This window comes from Xiphophorus maculatus, chromosome 21 (genome assembly GCF_002775205.1).
Source record: "Xiphophorus maculatus strain JP 163 A chromosome 21, X_maculatus-5.0-male, whole genome shotgun sequence".
Lineage (NCBI taxonomy): Eukaryota > Metazoa > Chordata > Actinopteri > Cyprinodontiformes > Poeciliidae > Xiphophorus > Xiphophorus maculatus.
In genome coordinates, this window is record NC_036463.1 from 8,696,494 (window position 1) to 8,712,785 (window position 16,292).

Here is a 16,292-nt window from a genome sequence, read left to right on the forward strand (position 1 = left end):
TATCTAAAAAGGCAAGGCAATGGAGAGGATCAGCCACAAGCCTTTTAATTTGAGAAGGTATTAAGGGACTTCCCTGTAAAAAAAAAAAAATAAAATAATAAAAATCAGTCTATGAATAGACTGGTTGGACTGAACACATTTTTTTCTTTCAAACATTAAGGTACAGTTATTCCACACAGATTGATATTGCAGAATGGAATTGATCAATACAAAAAAATATTATTTCCAATTTCAAACAATAACAAAGGTCAGGAGTTGTTTCATTTTTGTGGCATAAGAAATGTTTTCCACTAGTTAATAGTTTAAATTTTGCAGGTGCAATTCATATTGCACATCCTAAAACATCTGTTTTCAAAGCTGTAAAATATATTTCTATGCCCCCTGGTTTTTCTTTCCCAGGAATTTTGATTTTACTTCCAAATAGATTTGAAAAGGCAGAGCTGTCACTCTCTATTATGGTAACCTCAATGATTTCGTGCTCTGTCCAAATCCAGTGGTTTTCCATAACAATGCAAATTAAAGGGCACAAAGCTGAAGGAGACAAAACTTGGTATTTCCCATCCGAAGGACAGAGGTTTCTTTACAACAAACTTGTCTGTACGCCTTGTGTAGACTTTGACAGAATTTATATGCCGACTTGGAAGTTTTTTTGTGCGACACAAAAGTTTTTGATGTCAATTCTTGAGGATCAGCAGCTGTCCTGAGAAAAAGTGGTACTAGCGCTGAGGAATGGGACCGGAATGTCCCTGCAAGAGATTAATTTTGTGAATGAAACCGTTTGGGGAGCTACTTATCTAAATGGGTAGAAGTTAAAGGTTACCAGACTTGCACAAATGGAAAATTTGAACTCTGTGAACTCTGCTAGAAAATACTGCTAAACCTACCTATCAATGTCTTATCTTATCTTATCTTATCTTATCTTATCTTATCTTATCTTATCTTATCTTATCTTATCTGTGACACGGAAGGAAATGTTTACAAATAAAAATCTGAAATATGCGATGTGCACACTACTGCCTTCAGAGTCATTCATTAGTTAAAAGTATGAACCATCTATTCTGTGAATCTCTCAGAACTTTGTTCGAGAACATTAGAGATCAAACAACATCAGGAAGACAACCCCCCCCCCCCCCAAAAAAAAACAGCATGCATATCAGGGAAAAGGTTGTGGAGAAGTTGACTAGGATTGGGCTGTAAAACTATATCCCAAACTTTGAACATCTCCTGGACAAGGGCACAAAACCAAACCAAGACAGAAACAAAGAACGAATCCATGATTTCTGAAAAACATGGATACTTGGTGAGAGGCAGGACCAGTATACTTGTAGATGAACAGAGAAAGATACACATCAGAAGGAATTTAGAATGCCTTTGATGGGCCCAAAATATATGTTTCAACCCTGTACAACCATTACATTACCGCTCATTCTAATCTGCAGAATTTACTCCTGATTTAGCCTGAGAAAACATCTGCACAGTACTTGAAGGGTATTGTTGCCACATTAGAATCAGACATCAAACTCATTTGTTACTAGTAACTTTTTTTGTGACAGACCCACATAAAGTAGTTCATACTTGTGAGTTGGAAGGTAAATGATTCAAAGTTTTCAATTGTCTTTTACAAATAGAAATCCAAAAAAATGGGGTGAGCCTCATTCATCATTAAAAATGGAAAAAGTACGAACTTTAAACATACCACAACAAGGAACATGGTAACAGAGATTCACAATTTAGAGTGGAAAACCTGTCAGAACAACAATTATGATTTAGGCTCTCCATAAACCTGGCTTTTATGGAAGAGTGCTGAGAAGAAAACCACTGTAGAATGCCATAAGAGGCAGTGTTCGCCACAAGCCAAGACACCAAACATGTTGAAGAAGGTGCTCTGGCTTGATGAGACAATACCTGAAATTCTTGAAAAATACTGTGTTTTGCAGAAAAGATACAATGTAACACTTCAGATATTTTTTTTTTAAATGGGCAAACTGTTCTTGTCCTTTTACTATGTCATACTGGTGCTGGTCTATCATGTAATTGTCAACTCGCGTTTACAAAAGGCGAGAAAATTCAAGGGTTGTGAAAACTTTCATAAGGCGCTTTGTCTGTCTTTCTACAGTAATAAAATTAATTGTATAAAGATGGCTTTGTTAATTAAACATGATATCATTTCTTTGTAACACATTCAGTCATGCACCCGCTCCCCTTTTCCCAGAGTGAATAAGCTGCAGTCAGTGACCCAGATCTATGTGCGATGAACTGCTTGACTCAAGACTGTTGTTTTATTCAGCGCACTCACTGTCAACAGACGGGCGAGGAGGAGGATGAAGGGCGGGACGTCACACTGATATTCCATCCTGATTGGCTCCCCATCTCATAACCCTTATCGCTATTGGCCGCGCGGGGTGTCCTTTCGGGGAAGATCTGTCATCGCCGCCGTTTCCCGCGCCATTCGCGTGCACGCGCGTGAGAGGGGACCAGGCACGCAACCGTTAGGAGACTGTCTGGAGTCTGTCTCAAATTGATAAATTTGGAAATGGAGTTTTACGGGTCTCTGTGCATCTACAAGGAAGCCGCCTGCTGGGAAATTTGGATCTTTGCGCTCCTCCTCAGACGTCGCTTCACCTTGAGTCGCCACGCTTTTGACGAAATGTTTATTTTTCTTCTTTAGAAAACAAAAAACCCAAAGTTTTTTTCCCCCCTCTTCTGCAGTCCATCAGCAGGCAGACAGCTCCTTGTGCCCAGGTAGGTTAAGGCAAACCCTGGAGTGCAAGCAGCCTAACAGAGCGGATGCTGCAGCATTACAGCAGTGCTTTTCGTATTTTTTTAACGCTTTTTCTCCAACATCTTCCTCTGCTTACATACGCAACAGAGTGGGAGAAGAGATAGTCCCATTCATTTGTGCTGTTAAAAAATAATTCGCACCGCATTCGCGTTCGTATTATTTTGTGCAACTCATGCCAGACAATAGCGGTGTTGTTGTGGGGACTTGACCTCATTCACACACTACTTCAGGAAGATGCGCAGGTGACGCACCTTTGCTGACGCGAGGCTTTTTGATTAACTCCACGCGCGCTCGAGCTCTGTGTTTACTCAGCAGCCACCTGAGGGGCACAACCTGGCTTTAGTGCGTTTGCTTTAACCCTTTCAGCCACAGCACCAAGCACTGGGGATTTTTTCTTTTTCCCGAAAAAGCTGTATTCTATTAATCCTACGCAACATGCACCTAAATTGTTACATCATGATGAATTATGAACTCTATAAAATGCTTCCCTTTATTGTGTCTGTTTATGCTCTGCAGGGAATTGTTCCTCACCCATGGAGTTCAAGATGAGTGCATCATGCACGAGGCAGCCTATAAAAGCACATAAAGGTTTGTTTTGGTATAAATTTTAGGGATAGATATTTTTTCTCCCATAGATAGATAGATAGATATTATGAAAGAATGAAATTAAGTGTTATTGTTGAATTGGATCTAAGTTCTTAAATTCCACATACCGCCCTTGAAAGGCATCAGTGCCAATTACACTGAACCCAACTGGTCAAATTTATCACTAGCATGGGGAATGTGACTTAATTGTTATCATGTTTCAGATATGTGATAATGCAGTAATAATTGCAATTCAATATGTTCAGCAGCTCTAATACTCTGTTGTTTAGAAATTTGGCCTAAACTACACAAGGCCTTTAGCGTTTAAATAATAAATGCACCATATTTTGGAGCCTGTATCAAAACTCTTATTCTTTCTTACTATATTTATTGTTTATCTCCCTAAAACTTCTCTATAAGTTCTCTCATTCAGCCCAAGATTTCACCGTCATTTTATCGTCAAAGTACAACAATCCATAAAACAACATGTAGGACAAAGTTAGATAAGATTAAACACTCAAAGTCCACATTGAAAACCAAAACTCATATTTGGAGCATTAAGTAAAAAAGTAATAATTATAAAGTTGTGAGTTTGCTGAAACCTGGAAAGCCTAGAATGCATGTAGCCTCACCTAGTTTAAACGATGCACTTGATGGTCTCCATTATTTACAATGAATATGAACATTTTTTAAAATACTTTTTAAGTAATTTAATTAGATAGACAGACAATCAGAATTCATTGATTTCTGGAAAAATCACAACTAATCTGTGTGAGATGCTGCTAGTCTACTTCATCTGAGATGAGCTTAGACTCGTCTAGACACTTCTTTCCAGTCGCTGCAGTTGTCTGCAGACTGTGCAGTCATATGACTCAGTCAGACAGGCAGTTCCTCCTTCCTCGTCTCAGCTCTGTTTTGGCAAGATGGCTGCTGAGGCTCTAATGCTGCATTCGTGACATGTACAATCAAAGATAGGATTAAAAAATAGAAACACAAGACTAATGGTGAATCAGCAAGTCTGGATTGCACTGGATTGCAATGCATTAGTATTAAGAGCATGCGGACACCATAGGGAGGTCACATTTTTTGAACCGATATTTCTGACTGAAATATTTTTTGGTTTGCGAGTTAGAGGCTTTTTTCTCTTCTTTTCAGCAGGTTGCATGCATTGATCAACTGAACTCCGTACAATTTTATTATTTTCATCTTGTTCTCAGTCACATTTTCTTTCACATGCTCATCGAGTGCTGCAGATCTGAGACGCTTGGTAGCCATTTTGTCTTCTACGTGCATGCAAGAGGCTTGCAGGACATCAAACTATTAAGAAAAACACTAAACAAACACTCTCCATGTTATCCTCTTGACTTTGCATTTTTAAAACACGTCGAAATATCAGAGTGTTACAGAGAACCAATTTAAAATTAAATCTGAATGTTTATTATTTTAACGACTTTGTAATAAATAAATAGCTCTGCCTATGATTATACGTGTGTAAGGATAAACAATTTAGTGTTGCCAATAAGTGCTAATTTTATAATTCAAACTTTTTTTTGATTACTTAGCCGATGTTTTTAAGAGCTATAGCTAAAGGTTATTGAAACATATCCTGACCTACTAGAGTCCACTATGTAGCGGGACAGAATTAATTTCACTGTATTTGTGTGTATTTTGTCTAATGTTTAACTAATTTGCTGCTTATAAATTCTGTTATTAGAAGGTATGTGATTAAGGACAAAGTTTTTTATTTACAGTAGTAATTTACAGTATTTTTTTATGAAGAAGAATACAACAGTAGGTTTCGTGAAAGTAAATATAAACCTTGATGCACTGTAAAAAATGATATTATACAATAAATTATGTTCTTTATAGCTTGTATAATCGTTAAAACAAAACAAAGAAAAAAACAAACAAAACCTGTCCTGCAGTTGAAAGCTTTTTTTTCTCTACAACTTTCTTTTCTGAGGGAGTAATGCAAGTAGCTGAAATTAACTTTGGCTTAAAAAGTGCTCCAAGCGTCCGTCTGACATTACAAGTTACATCCACTCACTGAGTCTGTGATGTTTATCTGTTTGCCATATCATTGACCAGCCTGGACAGATCTCTTCATTATCATCTACTTAGTGCATACTCATCTGCCGTCAGAGGAGCTCCTTTAATCTCTTGTGGTCCTGGTTGCTTTAATGCTTTCTGAGTGCTTGCTGATTGTGTTGTTTACTGAGGCATGAAGCCGCCTTTGAAAACATGCAGAAGTTTTTACAGGTCCAGAGTTTCTCCGAGAAAAGTAGAAAGTAGAGGTATTTTCAGGCTCGTCTATTAATTTTGTGTTTTCAGCTGTAAATTGGCAAACATGGATTATTAAAACATTTTTGTGGGAATAAATTATGCACAAAACATATAACGTATACTTTTATAACTATAAGTACAACTACGTTATAAAGAAGTAAAAATTTCTCTTGATAAATGCGGCTGGTGTTTAGATGATAAATTATAGAAATGTATCTGTTCAAAATAAAATTATTTTGCATACATGTCCTACATTATGTGTGCCAGACAGAAGCATTTGCAACCTTTTTTTATAATTAAAATGTTAAAAATTAAATCAAACTTAATTTATCATTATGAAAACAAGCAGCTGACCTTAAATAGAAATTAGTTTTTCTATATTTCAGACAGACAGTAGATGTAGTTTAGGTTGTTTTAAACCATTCAGCGCTACAATGACAGCGAAATATATTTTATTTGAAAATGTTTGTTTTTGTGCTTACAGCCAAATCTTCCACACAATCTCACACTTGTTTGCTAGCACTTCATTCTCACAGGTGATTCATGTTTCTGCTTTTCTTGCAGCTGCTGACATTGACAGTTATGATTTCCTGTCAACAAATGGTAAGATATGCGTTGACCTTTTCATTAAAGCATATTTGGGTAAATTTAAAATGGAGTAAAGCAATTCTAGGAAGGTTTTAAGGCACTACAGCCATAATATGATTGCCTGAGGGAAATATCACTCCACGGCACACAACGGTGTCTGCAGAAGTCGAGCTCTTGAACTGCAATGCCGTTTCTGTACGCTACACAGCTGAAAATTTGACTAATCAGCACCGTTGCCATCGCTCACTTCTAAACTGTGATTGGTTTTTATCATGGGGGATTTTTTTGATCTCTTCATGACATAATCATGGATATGAAACTCGTAACTTTCACTTGAGGTTTGGTTGAAAAATGCTGATGCCAAAAGCACTCCGAAGCATCCTCCCTTGTTTTCTATTGGCTTGCTGTCTCCACCCACAGTGAGGTCATGAGGTCCAACATCGTGACGATGTCTGGTGAAAAACAGGCTTTCATCTTGGCTCTAATGCTTCCTGAGGTTTAATGAAAGGATTTTTCTGGGTCTATTTCTGAATGCGAACAGAGTTAAATCCAAGCACATTTCAAAGCACGGCCCTCTGGAAAAGCATCCACAGCAACAGTCTTTGCCTGGTGAAATGGTGGCGTGTTTATCTCAGCAGTTCTTGCTGCATGATGACGCAGTTTTCTCTGACTCTGTCATGGGACATTTCAAATGAATATCTTGTGTGTACTTCAGAATGTCTTTTGTCAGTCTGGCAAAGCTTGGGTCCACTTACTTGGGCCCACAACTGCGCAACTGAGAACCTGGGTTGGTCTTAGCCTTTATCTCAAAGCCATCAGCGTCCATTTTACTTCTTGGCAGTTGAGATTAACTGTACTCAAGCTTTTAGAAAAAAGAATCTGAACTCGCAGTCTAAGTCCTAGAAGAAAATCCTACAACTTTTACGCACCACACAAACTTTTCCTCAGAAGATATTTCAAAAACAATTATGCATGAACGGATGCATTAATAAAAATGTGGTTAATAGTTAATAAGTTAAATTTTTCTTGATGGCAGCACAAATAATTATGTTTATTTTATGCTATTATAATTAAAACCTTTGTGAATGTTCAGAATTTTAAACATGATCTTACGCAAGCTGTGCAACATTTGACACAATGAATTAAAATACGTAGAAATTAAAGTTTCAAACATTTTGAAGCAGTATTTAAATCTTATTATACACCGCAATTATATGTTGTTATAAAATGATATCGATTGCTATATGATATATGCCGTGCACCTTTTTTTTACTAATTACATTAAACAAGAAATTATACAAGCCATATGTTAATTAATTAAATTACGTGTTTTTAAAGGAGACATTTAAATCTTGAAAAATACTTTGACTGTGAATTTTTTTTTATTTGGAGTTTTCTAAACCAATATAAAAAACTCCTTCCTTAACTGTAGCTAAGTTTTGATTTACAGCTTATAAAAACTGAATAAAAAAAAAATTTACATGATAAATAAAATAGATATTAACAGTGCAGCAAGTCATGTACCAAAAACACGACATAATGCAAAAATAAAAATGGTATCATTTCATCGTTCTGTATTCCAGTATAAAATTTTAAGATATATTGTCATATTTATTGTTTAACGGTTCACATCGTTTTTTGCTTACAGATTTATGCGCTCATATTTATGCATTTATTTTCATTTTAAATCTAACTACTTAATTCACAAAATATTTGATTCATATTAAACTTTTAATTCAAAGAAAACACAGCGATTAACTGATGCTATTTGTGTGTTAGGTTGCAATCGTTAAAAATTAAAGATTTGAACGATAACGAAGTTGCATTATTTTGGGAATCTACGTTGAAGTAAAAAAAGGCTTTATCAAGATTTTGTGGAAACTACAGTACACTGTGATTTAATCTAGTTAAATTGAGTGATGTGGAGGTTTAGGAGACCCTCCTCCTTACTTCTTGTTTTCATCCACTGTTAAGATTTTGTATGAAAGCCAGACTGGGTTCTGATGCCACGTAGCACAACAGTGGCTGTCCATAACGTCATGTTTAGTCTCCTCTCTGTAGTCAAGCAAAAAGTGAGAGAAAAACCTAATCTTTTGGGATCATGCATATGCAGGAATTCCATGTTTCCAATTTATAGCTTAATGTCAGACTAATCAACTTTTCCCTTATTAAACATACAATTTCTTGGCTTTTGCAACCATGAGAGATAACTTCACCACATTCATTTCAATGCATTTTTATAGTTTCAGTTTATGTTTCTTAATGTTGAATTATTGAAAACATTATGCGATTTAGGATTTAATTTTGTTTAGAGCACAAAAATATGCAGAGAATAAACCACTGTTGCTTTTTAACTGTTTTTTCTGTGTTTTTTAACTAATATTCGGTGTTTAACGTTTCTGTATTAGATGGATTTTTCCAAATAAAATTTCCGCTTCTTAAAGCCATCTTGAGCTAACATCCGACTGTTGTTTGGTTAACCACATGTTCTGTCTTTCCGCTGAAGTCGCAAAGTAATTAATGAATATTAGGATCACATTAATTACAGTATGTCGCGCTTACATTGATTATAGTGCAAATGTAATCTTCTATTTTTAAGCTTTTTGGAAAGGTAAGTGATTTTACTGTGAACAGTCTAAATGTTGGGTGTTTGCCCTGCTTGTTTGTGATCCTGCCACTCTTCAGATGTGCACGTGTTGCATGTCCGCTCCCCTCTGCCAAAAAACTGCAGCAGTGACAGCTTCAGCAAAATACTCCCTATTCTCATTTATCTTCAAATCTGACCTGACTTTAACAAGGATGGTGCCCATCCACAAACATTTAAATGACTCGAGGAAGGCTGGCAAAGTCCGGAAGACCATTGTTTATTGTAATGTTTCTTCTCGACAAGATATTCTCCTTGTCTCAGACAAACTTCTGCTAACTTTAAGTCTTTAGCTTTTATTGAATTCTCGGCATTTACTAAGTAAAAGATGTAACTGGAGTAAAGCCTTACAAATGAAGAAAGACTATACAATATACGATTTTCCAGCACTCTGGAGTCTAACAGAGGCCAGCTGTAGTGTTTCATGGAGAATGTATTGCTTTCAAGCACAATAACTAGCATGCTATGTATAAATAGTTTGCTCTATCAATAAGAGATTGATTTAAAAAGTTGACAAAAAATTTGACTCGCAAAAAAAATAAATAATTAATTGATGAAACAATACTATCCGTTTTGGTTAAAATAGGTGGTAGAGAGATTTTGCTCTCTACCACATTTTTTACATCTGATGTTAAAGTATTGAAAATTATCATGACCATATTAATGGGTTTATATAGTCAGTAGAATAAAATCAAATTTTAATTGGATTAGAAATCAAAAGAATCCATCAGATTGTTAGAACAAAAAAAGTGGTAGACATATCTTTAGGGGCCAGTCTAGTCTTCAGTTAACCACTTATTTGGTGTAAATACCATAACACCGAAAGGAAAAAAACAAACAAAAAAACCGACATAGATTTCTCGTAACAAAAAAGGGAGAGGGCTGGGCAAAATATGATCAGAGAATAATGTAGTAGTTTAGTTTTGAAACCATAACTTAAAAACATTTTTTATACTTCACTAACAACTATAGTAGTATTGGTCAATACCTAAGTTTGATAGACCTTGTTTTGTTCCAGCTTTCTACACAACACATTAAACATCACATTTCAAACTTAAAGAGCATTTATAGCAAAAGGAAAGTGCTGTGGTTTGACTAGCAACTGACATACTGATGGGCTAACCTTTTTGGTAAAATAACAACAAACATTCTGTTGTTATTGGAAAGAATGAAAATTAATCAGATGCTTATAAAAAACAGAAATCAATGAATATTTCAATACTACATCATAAAAGAAGATATTTGCGGATCTCTAGGAAAGGAAGCACAGACTCCCAGAGTCAGCATTGATAATGAAGTTAGGGTTCTCCTTATAGTTTTCGAATTCTGAGGGAAATATTTGAAATGTGTTTCTAACAGGAGTATTATCTCCCTCCTGACAGACACACATACATATTTCCAGTTCAGGGTATTTGCTCAAAGTTACCATCAAAGTCAGACTTGTGAGAATTGGCAGTATTGCCTGCATTTTTCTTTAATTGGGGCTTATTCCAACACACCTTGAATACCTGCTTTCACTTTAGCCATTTGACCTTTTTTGTGAATTAAGACAGCACGGCAGAGTTGAGCTCGTCATCCCCGCGGTACATCATAGTTCAGGGGAGGCTGCACCATGACTAATTAGTAAATCTCACTTCTCTCCAAGGTGAGAAAAGAAAATGATTTTCTTTGCAAGAAGCTCGGGGGCTTGATGAGTAAATACCCACCTGCACTAAGTTGCAGTAACCTAATAAGTCTCCCTGGACTTCGAAAGGGAATATTTCATATTTCACTGATCTCAAACAGCCAGTTTTGCGTGTCTCATATTCGACTCAGAAAGCCCGCTAAAGTGGCTCAGGCTGCACCCATCGACTGCAGGGTCTCTGCTGTCACACAATGGCATGGAAAGGTCAGGCCTAATGAAGTCGGGGGTGCGACCCCAAGCATTCAGTGACTTTGCATGGGCTCCCATCCCACCGCTGCAACCATGCCGGTTAATCCCTTTTTGATCCTAATTGATAGGCATTAACATGATCCTTATCCAGGAGCTGTGTTTTGTCTTCCGCACTCCTTCTCTTTTGGTGTCAATGACACAAAGTGTGAAAGCGTTAAGCCAAATGTGAAATTGATATTTTTCATGTTTGTGTGCCTAAACTGTGGCTATGCTTCCAAACAGTCACACTGAAGTTCTCAGTGCTCAGCGTTTTGCCCTTTGAGACTATCAACAGGACTTAGCTTCTAACCTCTGGAATCCGACTGCGATGTGAATGGTAGCGGCCCATTTCCACATTGTTTTCCTTAGAGTCCTTTCATCTTCATCAATAGGCAATTATTGTCTTTAACTGGTAACTAATGACCCTCTTTAAATTGTTTTCTTAGACTCTTAGGTCAGAGCACATGTCACTTTGAAAGTGAGGACAAGGTGTGATTTCCAAAGTGCAGATGTTACACCAGTTCTCACAAGTTTTAACTAAACAAATGTATTCAGTAATGTTTTAATAATATAGCTATTGTTCATTGAAAAAAGCTCAGTTACCAACACTTTAGAAATGTATATAACAATTTGCATACCTTTTAGTTTGGGTAGATTTTTAAAAAATACATTTCTTCACATAGAAATTATGCTTCACTGCTAAAACACACTTTTAATAATTATTTGAATTTGTTTACTTAAACTTTTAATTTGAATCAGAATTCTTTATCAATTTCCCAAATATAAGATTAAAAATATCTGCAGTAGTAATAGTAAGTTGTCTATTAAAATTAGACAATTTGCATGAAATGAGAAAACAACAGCGCTATAAAGAGTTACTTAGTTTTTTGGAGGAAGTGATGGTTATAAAGTCTTGCAGCTGCTCTGAGGAAGGAACTGTGGTAATGCTCCACTGTGTGTCTAGGATGATGTAGTTTGTCACTGAAGGAGTTCTCCATTTCAACAATGTCTTTATGCACTTTGTGGGACACATTGTCTAACACTTGCAGTGGGGCATCCTAGTTTAGTGCTATTGCTAAACTAATATAAGCTGGATGCGAACTTAAATTCTTGCTCCATCTTTCCCGGCATTATGACAGTTCCAAAGTTTTACTTTGCTGATGCATGCATTTATAAAACATGTCAAATAAACATAGAGAGCAGAATGCCTCACTTGACGAATTAGGATAATGGCCCCCAACCTTATTTTTTAGAAATATTTGTTCTTTTTGTCTATTTCAACTATCACATGCTTGTACATGTGTTGGAAGAACTGAAAAATTTGTTTTCTCTCCTCGGGCTGTGTAAAAATTCTTTTTTCGCTGCACTGAATTGAGCGTTCTCGAAGTCTTCTCTTAAAATATCCTGTGGGCTAAACTTTTTCTTATGTGGTGTCCAATGACTGTTATTTAATTGTTTAGAAATGTTAATGGGGCATAGTTAGTTCTGGAAAGAGAAGAATGTTGTCATTTCTGCTCTTTTGCTGCCATGGAACTTCCCAGTAGATCTGTACTTGGAGTTTTTTTATAAAGTGTGAAATGTCCATGGTTCTTGCATTAAGCTTATGGCTTATATTTAATACCGATCAAAATTTTCTTTATCTCTTTAAACATTTAGTACGGTGCATCCAGAAGCAGTATAAATTGTTGCCTTCCTTGTTGTATGTTGATGTATTTTATGTAGAGTTTATCTTTTGTAGCTAAGTTTAGATGAATTGGTTCAATACAAACATCAGACACCTTGATTTGGAATAAGAATTTAGGTTAATATTTAAGCCCAATTCTGCATTTTTCCCCAATTATTGTTTGAGTCATCTACTTGTAAATAAAAAGATGCCTGTGATATGGTCTTTACTTAGACTAACAATAGATATGTATTATCTGGATAGTTTTAAATGTACAAATATATCTTTATCTAGATGGGATAGGTAGAGAAATTGTTCCCATTAAATGGCAAAGCTCTCCAATAACCTCTGCTGTCTCTCAAAATGACATCAATTTATCTCATTTATTTACTATTACATTTTAATCAGTAAGCTTTTCAGCACACAATCAGTGTTTTATAGCTTCACTTGTGTTTTGGTTTATTGTGCACAAAATATTTGGTGGCAAAATATCAGAATTAGTCATTATGATGTAAAATTAAGTCTACCCATACATACCTACAATTCACAAGTCAGTCTTGGAAAAGCTTATGAAAAGACTTAATTTTTCTCATGAAAAAATAATGAAGTACTTCTACTTCAACTGAAAAATGTTGCTGTTCTTCCCAAAAAAAATCCAACTAAAAAACAGGAGAGAACCTTATGTTCCAGCCTGCTTTACAGTTTTCTCCACTGTCAAGCCTGTGTGATTTAAATTTAGTCAAATGTAGCTGCCCAGGAAGGTCAGTGTCTGCTGATGTCTGTTTGCAGCCCAAATATTTGTGACTGTGCTGACTGCCTGCCACCTTAAACAATACTCCCAATTACAGGGTGGCATCAAACACACTGCAGATAAAGAAAATCTGTGTGTCACAACCATGACTCATATTTTTATGAGAAGGAGATTTGCTGTATTCCATGTTTTAAATCAACATCTTCTACCATAAGAATACAACAAACTCAACAAGACAATTTTTAGGTTAAATTTTTCTTCTCCTTTTGTAAGTTTAATAAATTCAGCCTTGGCTCTTTCTGCATGCATGTGTAGTTTCTCTCTGGGTACTCTGGCTTCCTCCTACGTTCTATAAACATGAGTCTTAGGTTGACTGGCCTCTATAAAATTGTTCTTAAATATGCAGGTGTGGTTAACTCTTTGTTGCCCTGGGATGAATTGACATCTTCCTAATGACTACTGGAGTTGGGCATCAGAACCCCCCATGAGCCTGTAAGGACAAATGTGTACAAACAAAGAATGAATAAATGAGATTATAAAGTACGTTTATTTATTTGGATATCCCTCACGGTTAATTAAGTATCACCTAACCAAATCAAATGTTACGTATTATGCTTTTTTCTGGTTGGTGCCAAATCCTGGAACTGGATGTCACAATGATGAGTTAAGATCCTGAGCTTAAAGAAAACACATAACTAAACCCAATATGATCTCAAAGTGCAGAACTGCTTCCTTCTCTGAGTACACTCAGAGAAGGAAGCAATAGAAAAAAGTCACCTTTTGTTTATTGGTTTGGTGACAGAGTTACACATGGCTGGACTTTGTCATTTTACAAAATGTCATTTTACAAAAGCCTTACATTTTACCTCTGAGTTTAAAATTTGAAAAACATAACAGGAAAGGACCACAGATATTGTTGTGAAGTTTTAAATGGGACATAGATAGGAACATACCTGTGTTAGCTGTAAAGCTGGGGCATAGCAGGTTGTTTCCAGCACCAACCCCAAAGCAGCATTTTAATGGCCCCCATCTATGTGTCAGCTTGTCTAAAAATGCACACCTTATCTTCTTCAAAAAACGTAACTTTAGCCAAGAGTCCAGTTTCTATTGGATTCCACTCTTCTTGGTGTTTGTGTTTAGCTGCCATGTTCTTTGCAGTTATTGTTCTTGATTAAATATAACTTAATATGTGAATAAATTCTTCTATCATTCCTCCCGGTCAGATTTGTATGAGACTTGAGACTAACTTTGTTATCCTTGTATTTTCATAGGCAGTATGAATATTGCCCATTTGGAAAACCAATCTGAACTGGAGCTTTAACTTCCTGGCTGATGTCTTTAGATGTTCCTTCAATATCTCCCATTTTTCTTACAGATATAATGATGGTCTTTATGACCAAACTGTTCCACTTCATTTCCATCAGACCACAGAATGTGTCTCCAAAAATGAAGGTCTTTGTGTCTGTGTGCATTTGCAAACTACAGTTTTTTATTTGTCCCTTGGAGTAATGGCTTCCTCAATGCTGAGTGGCTTTCAGGCAATGTCAGTACAGGACAAGTTCCACTGTGGATAATGGCCAGATTACAGTGTAAACTGTGGACTGCGACATGTTATGCATTGAGATAGTATTTTAGGGCAGCTTCATTTAACACAACTAGAACACAACAATAGTTTTTTCCAGCATCCTGTTAGATCGCTTGTTGAAGCAAAAATTAATCCCCAGTGATGCAGGAGGAGTGTCTTTGTTGTCCATCACTGTTGTTTGAGAATCCTGCATTACAGGCAGAAATGCACAAATACAGTTTCCAACCACAACCTTTGTAAAACATATTGTGATTAATATTGTGATTTTTTTTAACATTAATTAATCAAAATGAACACATTATAGTTGAGGCTCTAATCTTATTGTACAATATGTATGCAATTCTGGTACCAACTGCATGATATAGGGAGCAATTCTTTTCAACATCTGTCTGAAGATGCAACATAGAATATAAAAAAATGTGTTCTGTGTTTTTATTTTTTTTTAAACAAGATGCTCATCTTACATATTTCTATGTAAATTTATTTCTATGTGGGATAACATCTTTACCATAATGAAGTTACTTTTATTTCTTCAAATAGTTCTGCTGAAAATCATAATTGTCTTGAGATCAATGTTCCATTTCTGAAATCGCTAATATTTGTACACTGTAAAAGATAATGGGTGTTAAAATTTATATTCAAATAGAACTTTTTTTTTTAAACCAAATTTAGTTAACAAAAGAAAACAGTAGTGGTTGTAGCATCTTCTGGACAGCAGTATGTGATTTTTGTGAGTAAATTCAAATCTGTACAATTAAGAAGCACTCTTCACCATTGTGCTTAGCAGCGTGCAACAAACCACTCTGAGCTGTAAAACGCCAGGTGTCATGTTGGTTCTTGTTGGTTTCACACAGCGATTCCATTTCCTCCCTGGAATACGTTTTGCATGTCTCCAAAGGACTGAGAGCTATTTCCAGTTTGTTTGCTACACTGACTAATGAGTTCTCCATAAGTCCTGATGACATAATTTGAAGATCGCCAAGGAAAAATATCTAATTATGTAGTTCAGACATTACATACTGGGACTGCGCTCATGTACTTCACTCGACTGGCACCACCTGCCCTCTTTAGATGTCGCACTGACTTCCACACTGTTGAGATGCTGAGCTGGTATCTGTGCAACCCCCACCACACATATGTGCAATGACTCCTTGGTGGGTTAGACTTTAGATACTTATTGTTCATTAGATTAGTTTTAACTAAAGAAATAAAATAAAATAAAATGATTAAAAGCTGAATACAAAAGATTGAGAGATTGACTGAATAATGACGCATTGACAGTAAAAAGTGGGGAAACTCTTCAATGAGATGACAACAAAGAGAAATATGTGGAAAGGATCTTTGTCTTGAAGATTTTAGTCTGCTGTGTGATTAACTTGGTAGTATTCGTCTTTATTCTGACTGCAGGAGGAGCGTTTGTGCTTCTTGTTACTCTTTTTTGTGCAAATTTAAAATATGGGTTTTTGACGGGGATTTTAGAAGGGAGTGGGACTATACCC

At 36.1% G+C, this 16,292-nt stretch overlaps 1 long non-coding RNA gene across 1 annotated transcript in view; it reads left to right on the plus strand.

The window, feature by feature from the left end:
- The first annotated feature begins 2,447 nt into the window (after window positions 1-2,447).
- The window catches only part of LOC102234602, a 29,963-nt gene continuing 16,118 nt past the window's right edge, over window positions 2,448-16,292 (plus strand). Inside the window, exons 1-3 of the long non-coding RNA XR_312696.2 lie at window positions 2,448-2,742; window positions 3,299-3,370; window positions 6,215-6,253. This is a non-coding gene — a long non-coding RNA (uncharacterized LOC102234602). The remainder of the gene's footprint in view (window positions 2,743-3,298; window positions 3,371-6,214; window positions 6,254-16,292) is intronic.